We start from the raw sequence: 11,792 nt of genomic DNA on the forward strand, positions 1-11,792 counted from the left end.
ATGTTGAACCATAACTCCAAAAAATAGGTTTCCGAGAGCCTCTAGCCACAACATTTTCATCACCTGATCCATACATAACCTTGTTGTATGTGTTTCTGTTTGAAGATATCTTATTTTAATGTATATTGCTAACTTATTCACGTTGAACCCACGGCCAATGACACTGTGACTCATGCCTGAACGAGGGTTGTCTAACACATGTATTTTCTCCTGGAAGCACATCATGGCTTTCCTGCACTTGAGAACACCGGACAGCTCTTCAACACTATGCTTGGAAGCTGCCTTAACAGCGAAATTACCAGGAAAAACACAAATATGTGAGAAATGGCGGCACTTAAGAGACCGCAAAAAGACATCTATTTACAGTATGACAGTTAAAACAGGAAGCCAGAGTAGTTGCTCTGTTTGACCTCAGCTGGGAACGCGGCAGCTCAAAGTAGTTGCCTCGCTGCGCACGCGCATTGCTGCAAATGACCATCCAAGTGCCAAAGCGTGTTGCAGAAGGGTACTGACCTTGGGGTTTCAAATAACCCTCAGTGACTTCCCAAATGCGGGATCCACAAAAAATGAGGATCCACTGTACCTACGTGGTGAAGACACAATGATTGAGAGTTAATGGAAGAGAAGCATTTAGGACTGTTCCTTGAACATAATTAACACAGGCAAAATGTTACTTTATTGTCATTCTAATTTTACTACCATCCCTAAGAGCCTCCAGCCCTCAGAGTCATTCTGACCTTACCTGATTCCTGAGTCGCCAGGGCACAGGGTTGAATTCAGTCTTTCAGACACATGAGCCCTCCAAGAAGTTTTGACTTCTGTACCTTATAGTCAGCATGATAGCCTGAATTCACGATGTTCCTCACAACCTTTTAGGACACCCAGAACCTAGACCCTGGACATGTCCAGACAAAGGTGTGGTGAGGTTTGGGACACTCTGACCATATAAGATATTCCCTTACCTTAGGGCGCCTGGGTGGCTCAGTCAGTTAAGCATCCAACTTTGACTCAGGTCATGATCTCACAGTTCATGAGTTTGAGCCTTGCATCAGGCTCTGTGCTGACAGCTCAGACCCTGGAGTTGGCTTTGGATTCTGTGTCTCCCTCTCTCTCTCTGCCCCTCGCCCACTCGTACTCTGTCTCTATCTCTGTCAAAAATAAATAAACATTTTTAAAAATTTAATAATAATAAAAAAGGATATTCCCTGGCCTCAAAGGATCCAGACACTCAAGGGAATCCTGCCCTCTAGTCCATTCAGAAACACACCCCCCCCCCCTTGCTCTTATCTTGAAAAGGGCATGCTGACACTGAAAAACCACCCAGCCCCCAAAGCCCAACCCAGGAGATATTCTCTACACACCAGCTGACCCATAGGACATTTGTACCATGTAAAGACATATCCTGATCTGCCTAGGCACCCTGACCATATGATGTCCACTGGTACTCTAACCTTCTCAGGTACTCTGACTCTCTCAGTCCCCGGCTTCTCAATAGGTACCCTATTCACTGCCACTTCCCCCTCCCTCCCACACACAGACAGCCCACCAGGACCTCCCAAATCCATTAGGTGATAATTCTTCTTTAAAAAATTTTTTTTCATGTTTTTTATTTATTTTTGAGAAAGAGAGAGAGATAGAGCACGAGCAGGGGAGGGACAGAGAGAGAGGGAGACACAGAATCCAAAGCAGGCTCCAGGCTCTGAACTGTCAGCACAGAGCCCTACATGGGGCTCGAACTCAAGAACCATGAGATCATGACCTGAGCTGAAGTAGGACACTTAACCGACTGAGCCACCCAGGCACCCCAAGAACAGTCTTTTTAAAATGATAAGCTTCCTGTGCCAGGCTGCCAGTATGAAGTAAGGAGTTCTGCTTAGAAGCAGTGTCTTCAAGATGGGCTCACTCCAGCCCCAGGCAGATCACCAGAGTTAAAGAGAGAAACATTCAAGGACCCTTGCTAAAGGTGATAAGTCAGATTTTATCCAGAACCACTGGAATAGGTGTAGGGATCACTGCAATGGGACTTCACAGTGGGGGAGAGAGAGTGGGCTCAAGGCCAAATTCAGCATGGGCAAATGGGAATTTATATCCAAGCAGCAGAGTGGAGGGCAGTGAATGGAAAATTGCTAGGAAGAAGCCTCGGGGGTCGTGAGTGGGAGATTCTAGCTAAAGTGACCTAACAGGATCCTTGCTGAAGACAGGCCAGCGTGGTCAGACATCATCTGGGAGATGATGAAGGATGAGGAATCCTATCAGATTTGGAGGGTGACAGGATATCAAGGTCTGGGAGTTCTGGTTAGACTGACTTTGCAGGTTTCTTGAGAAAACTGGCTTTTATAAGGAAGTACACAGATGGGCCTAGAAGAAGGTTCATGGAGCAGGACTAAGGTTTGAGTCTATGTCACCAGTGAATGGCCTGGGTATCAAAATATCTAAATATCTGCAATATAGGTGGGGTCCCCGTCAAGATTTTGGTTTTATAGTAAAAGACAGCTGGATAAAGATTCAGCAAAAATATTTCTGTGGGAAAGACGGTGATTCAGGCAAAATTAAAAAGAATTTTAGAACTTGAGGTGTTAGCTTAGAGCTCTAGAGACATGCATTCCATCCATGCTCGTAACAATAACAACAACAAAAGGTGGACAGGCAGAAATTAATGACTTCTTGAGAACCCATCCGAAAACTGAGGTCACCACTGATGGTGCAAACAGCCATCTTGAAATCTGGGGAGAGAGAGGCACCTTCAATGAGACATGGAACCTGGGACATTTTCTTTACCTGGGACAGAAGTTGCTGCCCTCCTCATAAGCCAGTCAAAACATTAAACTAGAAATTTTGATGTGATGCTAGAGGCCGAGGGTAGGCTAGCTCAAGAGTGGGAAGCTCCCTGAGGCCACAATCATGGGAGGAATTCCTACTTTGTCATAGGCTATTCTTCCAGGAACCCCACCAGGCTCTCCCAGGGAGGATGGGGACAATCTGGAGAGAGCTCCCCCACGATGCTGTCTTGGAAAGGGGAACAATTACCATTGCAAAATTTGCCCAGACCAATTCCCTTATGGAAAAAAAAAAAAGAGTCTTAATCTGCAGGGGAAGAACACCAGCTGAGGGCATTGATGAAATCCACTGCAGCTGGGGAGATAAACTCCACTCAGACCTAACCCCCATCTCACTTAAATTAACAAAAGGAGCCTCAAGGCATAAAACTGGTAAGAAAGATAATTGGACTTCAGGAAAAGCTCTAATCCTAGAGGAGCAGAAACACTGTGACCAGATCACCCAAACACAGACCAACTGTGTATTCCAAGCACCGAGACTTAATCTCAACATTAGAGAATGCCCCCTGATCTTCCTTTCCCCATTATCATGGTAACAAACCTCCAATAATAATAATTGTGGAGGGGCACCTGGGTGGGTCGGTCAGTTAAACGTCCTACTTTGGCTCAAGTCATGATCTCACAGTTCATGAGTTTGAGCCCCACATCAAGCTCAGAGCCTGGAGCGTGCTTCAGAGTCTGTGTCTCCCTCTCTCTCTCTGCCCTCCCCCACTCACACTCTCTCTCTCTCTCTAAAAAAAAAAATAAATAAAAACATTAAAAAAAGCAATATTTGTGGACTACAGGTGGGAGAGTTCAAGGGACAGACTCTCTCTGGGGATCCACACAAAAGGGATCCCAAGAGGTTAGACAAAAACAAAGAGACTAGAGAAATTTAAAGTTTCTAGTTCCCCTAACAACAACAACTTTCAGAACTGGTAATCATTGGGAAAACAAATCTCAAACACAACCTAGCTTGTGGCTAGATTAACATAAATCCTCATACTAACAGCCTATTACCTCAGTATTTACTACTTTATACAACACAGTCCAGCTTTCAATAAAAAGTTACAAAGCATCCAAAAAGCAAGAAAAAAACACAATGTGAAGAGACAAAACAATGATCATAAAAAGACATAACATAGACATTAGAAGTATTAAGGAGTTTAAGATAAATATGATTACTAAATTAAAGGTCTAATGGAAAAGGTAGACAAAATGCAAGATCAGATGGGTAATTTTAGGAGGCAGATGGAAACTATAAAGAAGAATCAAATGGAAGTGCTAGAAATCAACACACAGTACCAGAAATGAAGGATGTCTTTGATTGTCTTATCAGTCAACTTGATGCAGCTAAAGACACAATCAATGAACTTAAAGACAGGATGATAAAAGACTGAAAAAGATAAAGGAATGAAATAAGTGTCCAGTAGGAATGTTAAAGCAACTATTTCAAAAAGGAAGGGACACATGATATCAGTCAGAAACCTAGGTCTGCACAAAAAAATAAAGAGTGCTGGAAAAGGAGTTAAGTGAAGGCAAAGGGGTCTTTTTTTTTTTCTTATTTTAAATTTCTATTAAAGATAGTCACTTGTTTAAAGCAACAATAGTAATAATGTATTTGACTGCACATTTTATAGCATGGAAATAACTACATGGTTACATAAAATGTTCTCTTATGATTTAAATCTCTTTAAAATATAGTCGTTAAAACAACAATATTAACAATGTAGCATGGGGCTTATAATATATGTAAGAGCAAAATGTATGACAAAGATCAGGAGAGGAGAAGTGGAAGTACACTGGCACAAGGTTCTTGTATTATGCATGAATTAGTCTTGTATCAATTTCACGTAGAATGTGATAAGGGAAAGATGCATATTACAAACTGTGAAACGCTGCTTATATTAGAAAAGAAAAACTATACATACATAAAGTCACCACCAATTACACCTTATCTTACAAGTTTATCACTAATACCTCAATAAAGTTGGACAAGAGAGAAAGAGAGAAAGGTCTCAAATCAATCACCTAAATTTTATCTTAACAAACTGAACACATGAATGTCTAGTTGCAGACATTCTGCAAAGTAAGCAGAAGAAAGAACATAATAAAGATCCGACTGTTGACAAAGATTTTTCCCTGGACCAAACTTTAGTCAGGCTCTGGAAACTTCTCTTAGGCCCACTTGTGTACTTCCTTCTAAAATCCAGTTTTACAAGAACCAGGCACAGTCAGTTTAAACAGAATCTCCCACCCTTGATATCTGGCCACTCCCCATAACTGGTAGGGTTCCTCATCTTCCATCATCCTCCAAGTGAGGTCTACTCACTCTGGCCTGTCTTGAGCAAACAATCCTGTTCGGTCGGTTGAACTAGAATCCTGTTCAGTCGGTTTGTTTGTTTGTTTATTTATTTTAATGTTCATTCATTTTTGAGTGAGTGAGAGAGACAGAGCATGAGCGGGGGAGGGGCAGAGAGAGAGGGAGACACAGAATCCAAAGCAGGCTCCAGGCTCCAAGTTGTCAGCACAGAACCCGACGCAGGGCTCGAACCCACGAACTCTGAGATTATGACCTGAGCTGAAGTTGGATGCTTAACCGACTGAACTTCCCAGGTGCCCACCCCCCACCCCGTTTGCTCAGCTTAACTAGAGTCCCCCATTACACCTGGTGTCTCCTCTTAGCAATTTTCCATCCACTGCCCTTCACCTTGCTCCTTGACGATAAATTCCCACTTGCTCATGCTGTATTCTGAATTAAGCCTGGCTCTGTACTGAGGATTCTATCCCCCTATTGCAATAATCCTGAATAAAATCTGTTTTTGCCACTTTAATTAACATCCAGTTCTGATTTTTTCTTTGACAGTGTGAATCAATGAAATAGAAAACAGATAGGTAACAGTGAGAATTAATAAAACTGAAGGCTGGTTCACTAAGAAGATGAAAACACCAGTAAACCTCTAGCGAAGTCAATCAGGAAAAAATAAGACAGAAATGACTAACACAAAGAATGACAGAGGTAAATCAGTATAGATTATACAGATATCAAGTGGATAATAAGAGATTATTACAAACAACTTTATTCCACTAAAGTTGATAAATTAGATGAAATGGACAGTTTAAAAAATTTTTAATGTTTATTTTAGAGACAGAGAGAGAGGCAAAGCATGAGCAGGGGAGGGGCAGAGAGAGAGGGAGACAAAGAATCTGAAGCTAGCTCCAGGCTCTGAGATGCCAGCACAGAGTCTAATGTGGGGCAAGACGCCACAAGCTGAGATCATGACTGGGGCCAAAATTGGACGCTCAACCAACTAAGCCACCCAGGTGCCCCAATGAAATGGACAATTTTATGAAAGACAATCTATCAAAGCTCACTCAACAACAGATAACTGAACTAGCTCAATACCTAATTAATAACGGAATTTGTAGTTAAAAATCCCCCCACACACACACACAAACACTTAATGCCCAGATGGCTTCAACTGCTGAATTCTATCAAACTTTTAAGAAATGTATAATAAAACCCTACACAAATTCTTTCAGAAAATTGAAAAGATGTGAATGCTTCCCAATTCATTTTATAAAACATTATAATAACAGACCAATGTCCTTTATGAATACAGATTCAATAATCCTAGACAAAATTTTAGAAACTCAAACCCCATCATATCTGAATTGGATAATACATATGACTATATGGGCTTTACCCCAGGAATGCAAACTTGGATTAACATTAGCAATTCAATCCGTATTATTCACTGTATTAATAAAGTAAAAAAACAGGGCACCTGTGTGGCTAAGTCCATTAAGAGTCCAATTTCAGCTCAGGTCATGATCTCCTGGTTCATGAATTCAAGCCCTGCATGGGGCTCTGCGCTGACAGTGCAGAGCCTGCTTGGGATTCTCTCCCTCTGCCCCTCCCACTTGCCAGTGACTGTGTGTGTGCACGCTCTTTATCTCAAAATAAATTTTAAAAAACTTAAAAAAAATACAAAGTTAAAAAGGAAAACGATCCCAATAGCCCTAGTAAATGCAATAGACAAAATTCAGCATACATTCATAATAAAACCATTCAATAAAATAAGAACAGAAGGAGATTTGCTCAACTTGATTAAAGTCACATATGAAAAACCTACAGCTAACATCATACTTAATGTTGAAAGGGTGACTATTTTCCCCTTAAAATTAGGAATAAGACAGGGATGTATCTTCTTACCACTTCCATTCAATATTGTACTGGATGTTCCAGCCAGTATAATGAGGCAATAAAAAGAAATAAAAATGTGATGTAATTGGACATATATATATATATATTTTTTTTTTTTAACGTTTATTTATTTTTGAGACAGAGAGAGACAGAACATGAACGGGGGAGGGGCAGAGAGAGAGGGAGACACAGAATCAGAAGCAGGCTCCAGGCTCTGAGCCATCAGCCCAGAGCCCAACGTGGGGCTCGAACTCACTGACCGCAAGATCGTGACCTGAGCTGAAGTCGGACGCTCAACCGACTGAGCCACCCAGGCGCCCCTTGGACATATATATTTAATCTTCCTCCCTAGTTCCTGGCACATGAACTTTGAAAACCATTGGGATTTCCTGAGTGATGGGGATGAAAGGACCATATTATGTTATGCATAATAATCCCCTTGGATATTACCTAAGTGCATGCTAATGAAGTGACCCTTGGTGTGCCCCAAGATAGCCTCCAGATGGGGGCTGGTTGCCAGAGGAACCAACTAGGTCATTAGACAGTTGAAACCTTTTTTTAAAAAATGTTTATTCATTTATTTTGAGCAAGAGGGGAGGGGAGGGGCAGAGAGAGAGGGCAAGAGAGAATCCCAAGCAGGCTCCACACCATCAGCACAGAGTCCCATGCGAGGCTTGAACCCACAAACCATGATATCATGACCTGAGCCAAAACCAAGAGTTGGATGCTTAACTGACTAAGCCACCCAGGTGCCGGACAGTTGGAACTTTTAGCCCCAGTTCCCCAACTCCAGGGAGGGAGGAGTCACTAGAGATTGAGTTAATCACCAACGGCCGATGATTTAACCATTCATGCCTACATAATGAAGTCACCATAAAAATTCCTAAACAACAGGATTCAGAGAGCTTCAGAGAGCACCTGCGTGTCAGGAGGGTGGCACACCCCAAACTCCATGGGGGCAGAAGCTCCTGCATGAGGGCCACCCTTGGCCTTTCCCTATGGTGCTTCTCCATTTGGCTATTTATTTGTATCTTTTACAATGTCCTTTATAATAAACCAGTAACAGTAAGTAAAGTGTTTCCTTGATTTCTATAAGCCATTAGAGAAAATTATCTACCCTGAGGAGGAGGTCATGCAAACCTCAATTTGTAGCCAAATTAGACAGAGTGCGGGTAACCTGGGGACCAACTAATTGTAACTGGCATCTGAGGTCAGCCTTGTAGGACAGAGCCCTTAACCTCTGGGGTCTGTGCTAGGTCAGGATAGTGTCAGCACTGAATTTAATTGTAGGACACTGAGTTGGTATCCTGAGGGTTAGGATAGAGAACTGGTCGTCAGTGTGGGGCGAAAAAAAAAAAAAAACAAGACAAAACCCATACATTTGTTATCAGAAGTGTTGTGAGCAGAAAATACCTTCATTAAAACACAACTGGATTAGAAAGACAGAAGTAAAATTGCCTGTGTGAGTGGAAACAATAATCATTCATGTAGAATTTCTGGTGGAATTATAAACAATCTACTAGAGTTAATTTCACAAAGTTTCAGGATTCAAGATCAATATTTTTTAAATCATATAAAAACATATAATAAAAAATTAAAATTAAAAATTAGTACCACTTACAGTAACATAAAAATATGAAATATTTAGAGGTGCCTGGGTGGCTCAGTTGGTTGAACATCGACTTCGACTCAGGTCATGAATTTGTGGTTTGTGGGTTCGAGCGTGACATCGGGCTCTGTGCTGACAGCTCAGAGCCTGAAGCTTTCTTCGGATTCTGTGTCTCCCTCTCTCTCTGCCCCTCCCCTACTCGTTCTCTGTCTCTCTCTCTCTGTCTCTGCCTCTCTCTCTGCCTTTCTCTCTCTCTCTCTCAAAAATAAATAAAACATTTTAAAAAGTGAAATATTTAGTGTTTAAAGCTGTCAAAAATATGAGCAATCTGTACACTAAAAACTAAAAATAACATTCATGAGAGAAATTAAAGAAAACCTCTTATTTATTTTTCTAGAAAACCTTTTAAAATGTAGAAATATTCTCTACTCTTAGGCCAGGAGACTAAATATTGTTAAGCTGTCAATTCTTAATTGATAAAATTCCATGCAATCTCAATCAAAACTTCACCAGGATTTCTCATAGAAATTGCCAAACTGATATCATAATTTATATAATAATTCAAAGAACCTATGTGGTCCTGAAAGGGTACTAGCTGTAAAGGGAAACAAGAAAACCTTTAGGATGATGGAACCATTTCGTACCTTGATTGTGGTCATGCACACGAGTATCAAAAGTCATCCAAGTGTACCCTTAAATGAGTAATGTTTATTGCCTATCAAATAAAACTCAAAATAAGAAAGAACTAATTTTGGAATAGGGAAAGAATAAAGGCATAAAAATAAAACAAATGAAAAAACTAGGCAATGATTAATTTCAGGGACATTCAAAAGTTGTACAGGAAAATAATTAAGATAAGTACACCAACAGTGAATAACAGAGTCAGAATGTCAATAATAAATATTGACATGCCCCCAAAATGTGATGTGCCTGTATTAAAAGGATTTGAGGAAGAGGAAATGGGACAGTCACCCTTTCAAATGGGAAGAGGGTATAGATAAGATTGCAAATCAAAAATCAAAGATAGCATTATAGGGGTGCCTGGGTGATTCAGTCAGTTGAACGTCTGACTCTTGACTTTGGCTCAGGTCATGATCCCAGGGCCATAAGATGGAGCCCATGTGCAGTGCGGAGCCCACTTGGGATTCTCTCCCCCCCGCCCCAAATAAAACAATTTTAAAGAAGCATTATATACCTGAAACTAATGTAGCATTGTGTGTCACCTATACTTCAATAAAAAGTAGCATTATAGGTATACTATTCAGAAAATATAAAAGTGCTTACACTGGGCAGTGGGACCCAGGGGTGGAGAGATGAACATTAGGGAACTGGGTTTTCCATCTAAAGACTTGTTTGACTTTCAAAGCTGTACTAATATATTTATTTGACTAAAGTAATTTAAAAAATAAAATGCTTGAGGGGTGCCTGGCTGGCTCAGTTGGTAGAGCACACTACTCTTGATCTCAGAGTCATGAGTTTGTGCCCCATGTTGGGTGCAGAGATTACTAAAAAAATAAATTAAATAAACTTTTAAAAAATGCTTCACCAAATACTTGATTTATTTATTTTTTATATTCATTATTAACAAGAGCATTGAAAGCCATTTTCCCATAGGTTTTTATATTAATGTTTTCTTTAATTTATAAATTATTTGGTTTTAATATTCTTTTTGATATGAAAATTATAAACAATGCTTTAAACTTTATCAACTGGACACTTCTTTTTACATTTGGATTTTTGGTTTCCAGTTTTTGATTATGTAATGGAGACTGTAAGAGAATGTAGCCTCTAAAATCACTGTTTGGGGACTCTTAATAGCTTTTGTGGTAGCCTAAAAAATGGTCACTATTTGTGATTGTTCCTTGGGCTTGAAAAAGAATGTGTAATCTCTATTTCCAGAGTGGAAATGGATGTATTTTTATTTTTTTTTTAATTTTTTTTTTCAACGTTTTTTATTTATTTTTGGGACAGAGAGAGACAGAGCATGAACGGGGGAGGGGCAGAGAGAGAGGGAGACACAGAATCGGAAACAGGCTCCAGGCTCCGAGCCATCAGCCCAGAGCCTGACGCGGGGCTCGAACTCACGGACCGCGAGATCGTGACCTGGCTGAAGTCGGACGCTTAACCGACTGCGCCACCCAGGCGCCCCGAAATGGATGTATTTTAAATCAAAATTTCTTCACTGTTTAAACAAAATCTCTGCCATTATGAGCTTTTGCTTTATGGAAACTATTGTTACATTGCTTCATTTGATGTTTCATTTGAGTTTCTATGAGTTTTTCCTCTATTATAAAATATTACTCTTTTATAATTTATGCTTCTGGTTAACTTTATTACTGCTTTATCTGTAATTAATCGTGTCACTCTTTTTCTCTAATTTTTTACATAAACATTTCTGGCCAACTTCATATTTGTGTACTTTTTAAAATTATTTATATAGTTTTAAAGGTTTTTATTTTTTAAAGTAATCTCTCCACTTAACATGAGGCTTGAACTCACAACCCCGAGATCAAGAGTTATACACTCTATGTACTGAGCTTGCCAGGTGCCCCTCTTTTTTCTTTTTTTAAAAGGTGAGTTTTGTGGGGGCATCTGGGTGGCTCAGTCGGTTAAACGTCTGACTTCGGCTCAGGTCATGATCTCACGGTTCGTGAGTTCAAGTCCCACATCGGGCTCTGTGCTGACAGCTCGGAGCCTGGAGCCTGCTTTGGATTCTGTGTCTCCCTCTCTCTGCCCCTTCCCAGCTCACACTCCATCTCTCTCAAAAACAAATAAACATTAAAAAAATTTTTTTAAAGGTGAATTTTGAAAACTCACCTTTTAAAAATTTTGCTTTTGGGGGGCGCCTGGGTGGCTCAGTCAGTTAAGCGGCCGACTTAGGCTCAGGTCATGATCTCGCGGTCCGTGAGTTCGAGCCCCGCGTCAGGCTCTGTGCTGACAACTCGGAGCCTGGAGCCTGTTTCAGATTCTGTGTCTCCCTCTCTCTGACCCTCCCCCGTTCATGCTCTGTCTCTCTCTGTCTCAAAAATAAATAAACGTTAAAAAAAAATTAAAAATTTTGCTTTTTGTAGGACATACAAATGGAAACTTAGAAATACACACCCAAATTCCAATAGCCAGTAGATAACTATTTAAATGACTCCATACACAGCCCATACCC

This window comes from Neofelis nebulosa, chromosome 1 (assembly GCF_028018385.1).
Source record: "Neofelis nebulosa isolate mNeoNeb1 chromosome 1, mNeoNeb1.pri, whole genome shotgun sequence".
In the NCBI taxonomy this organism is placed as follows: Eukaryota; Metazoa; Chordata; class Mammalia; order Carnivora; family Felidae; genus Neofelis; species Neofelis nebulosa.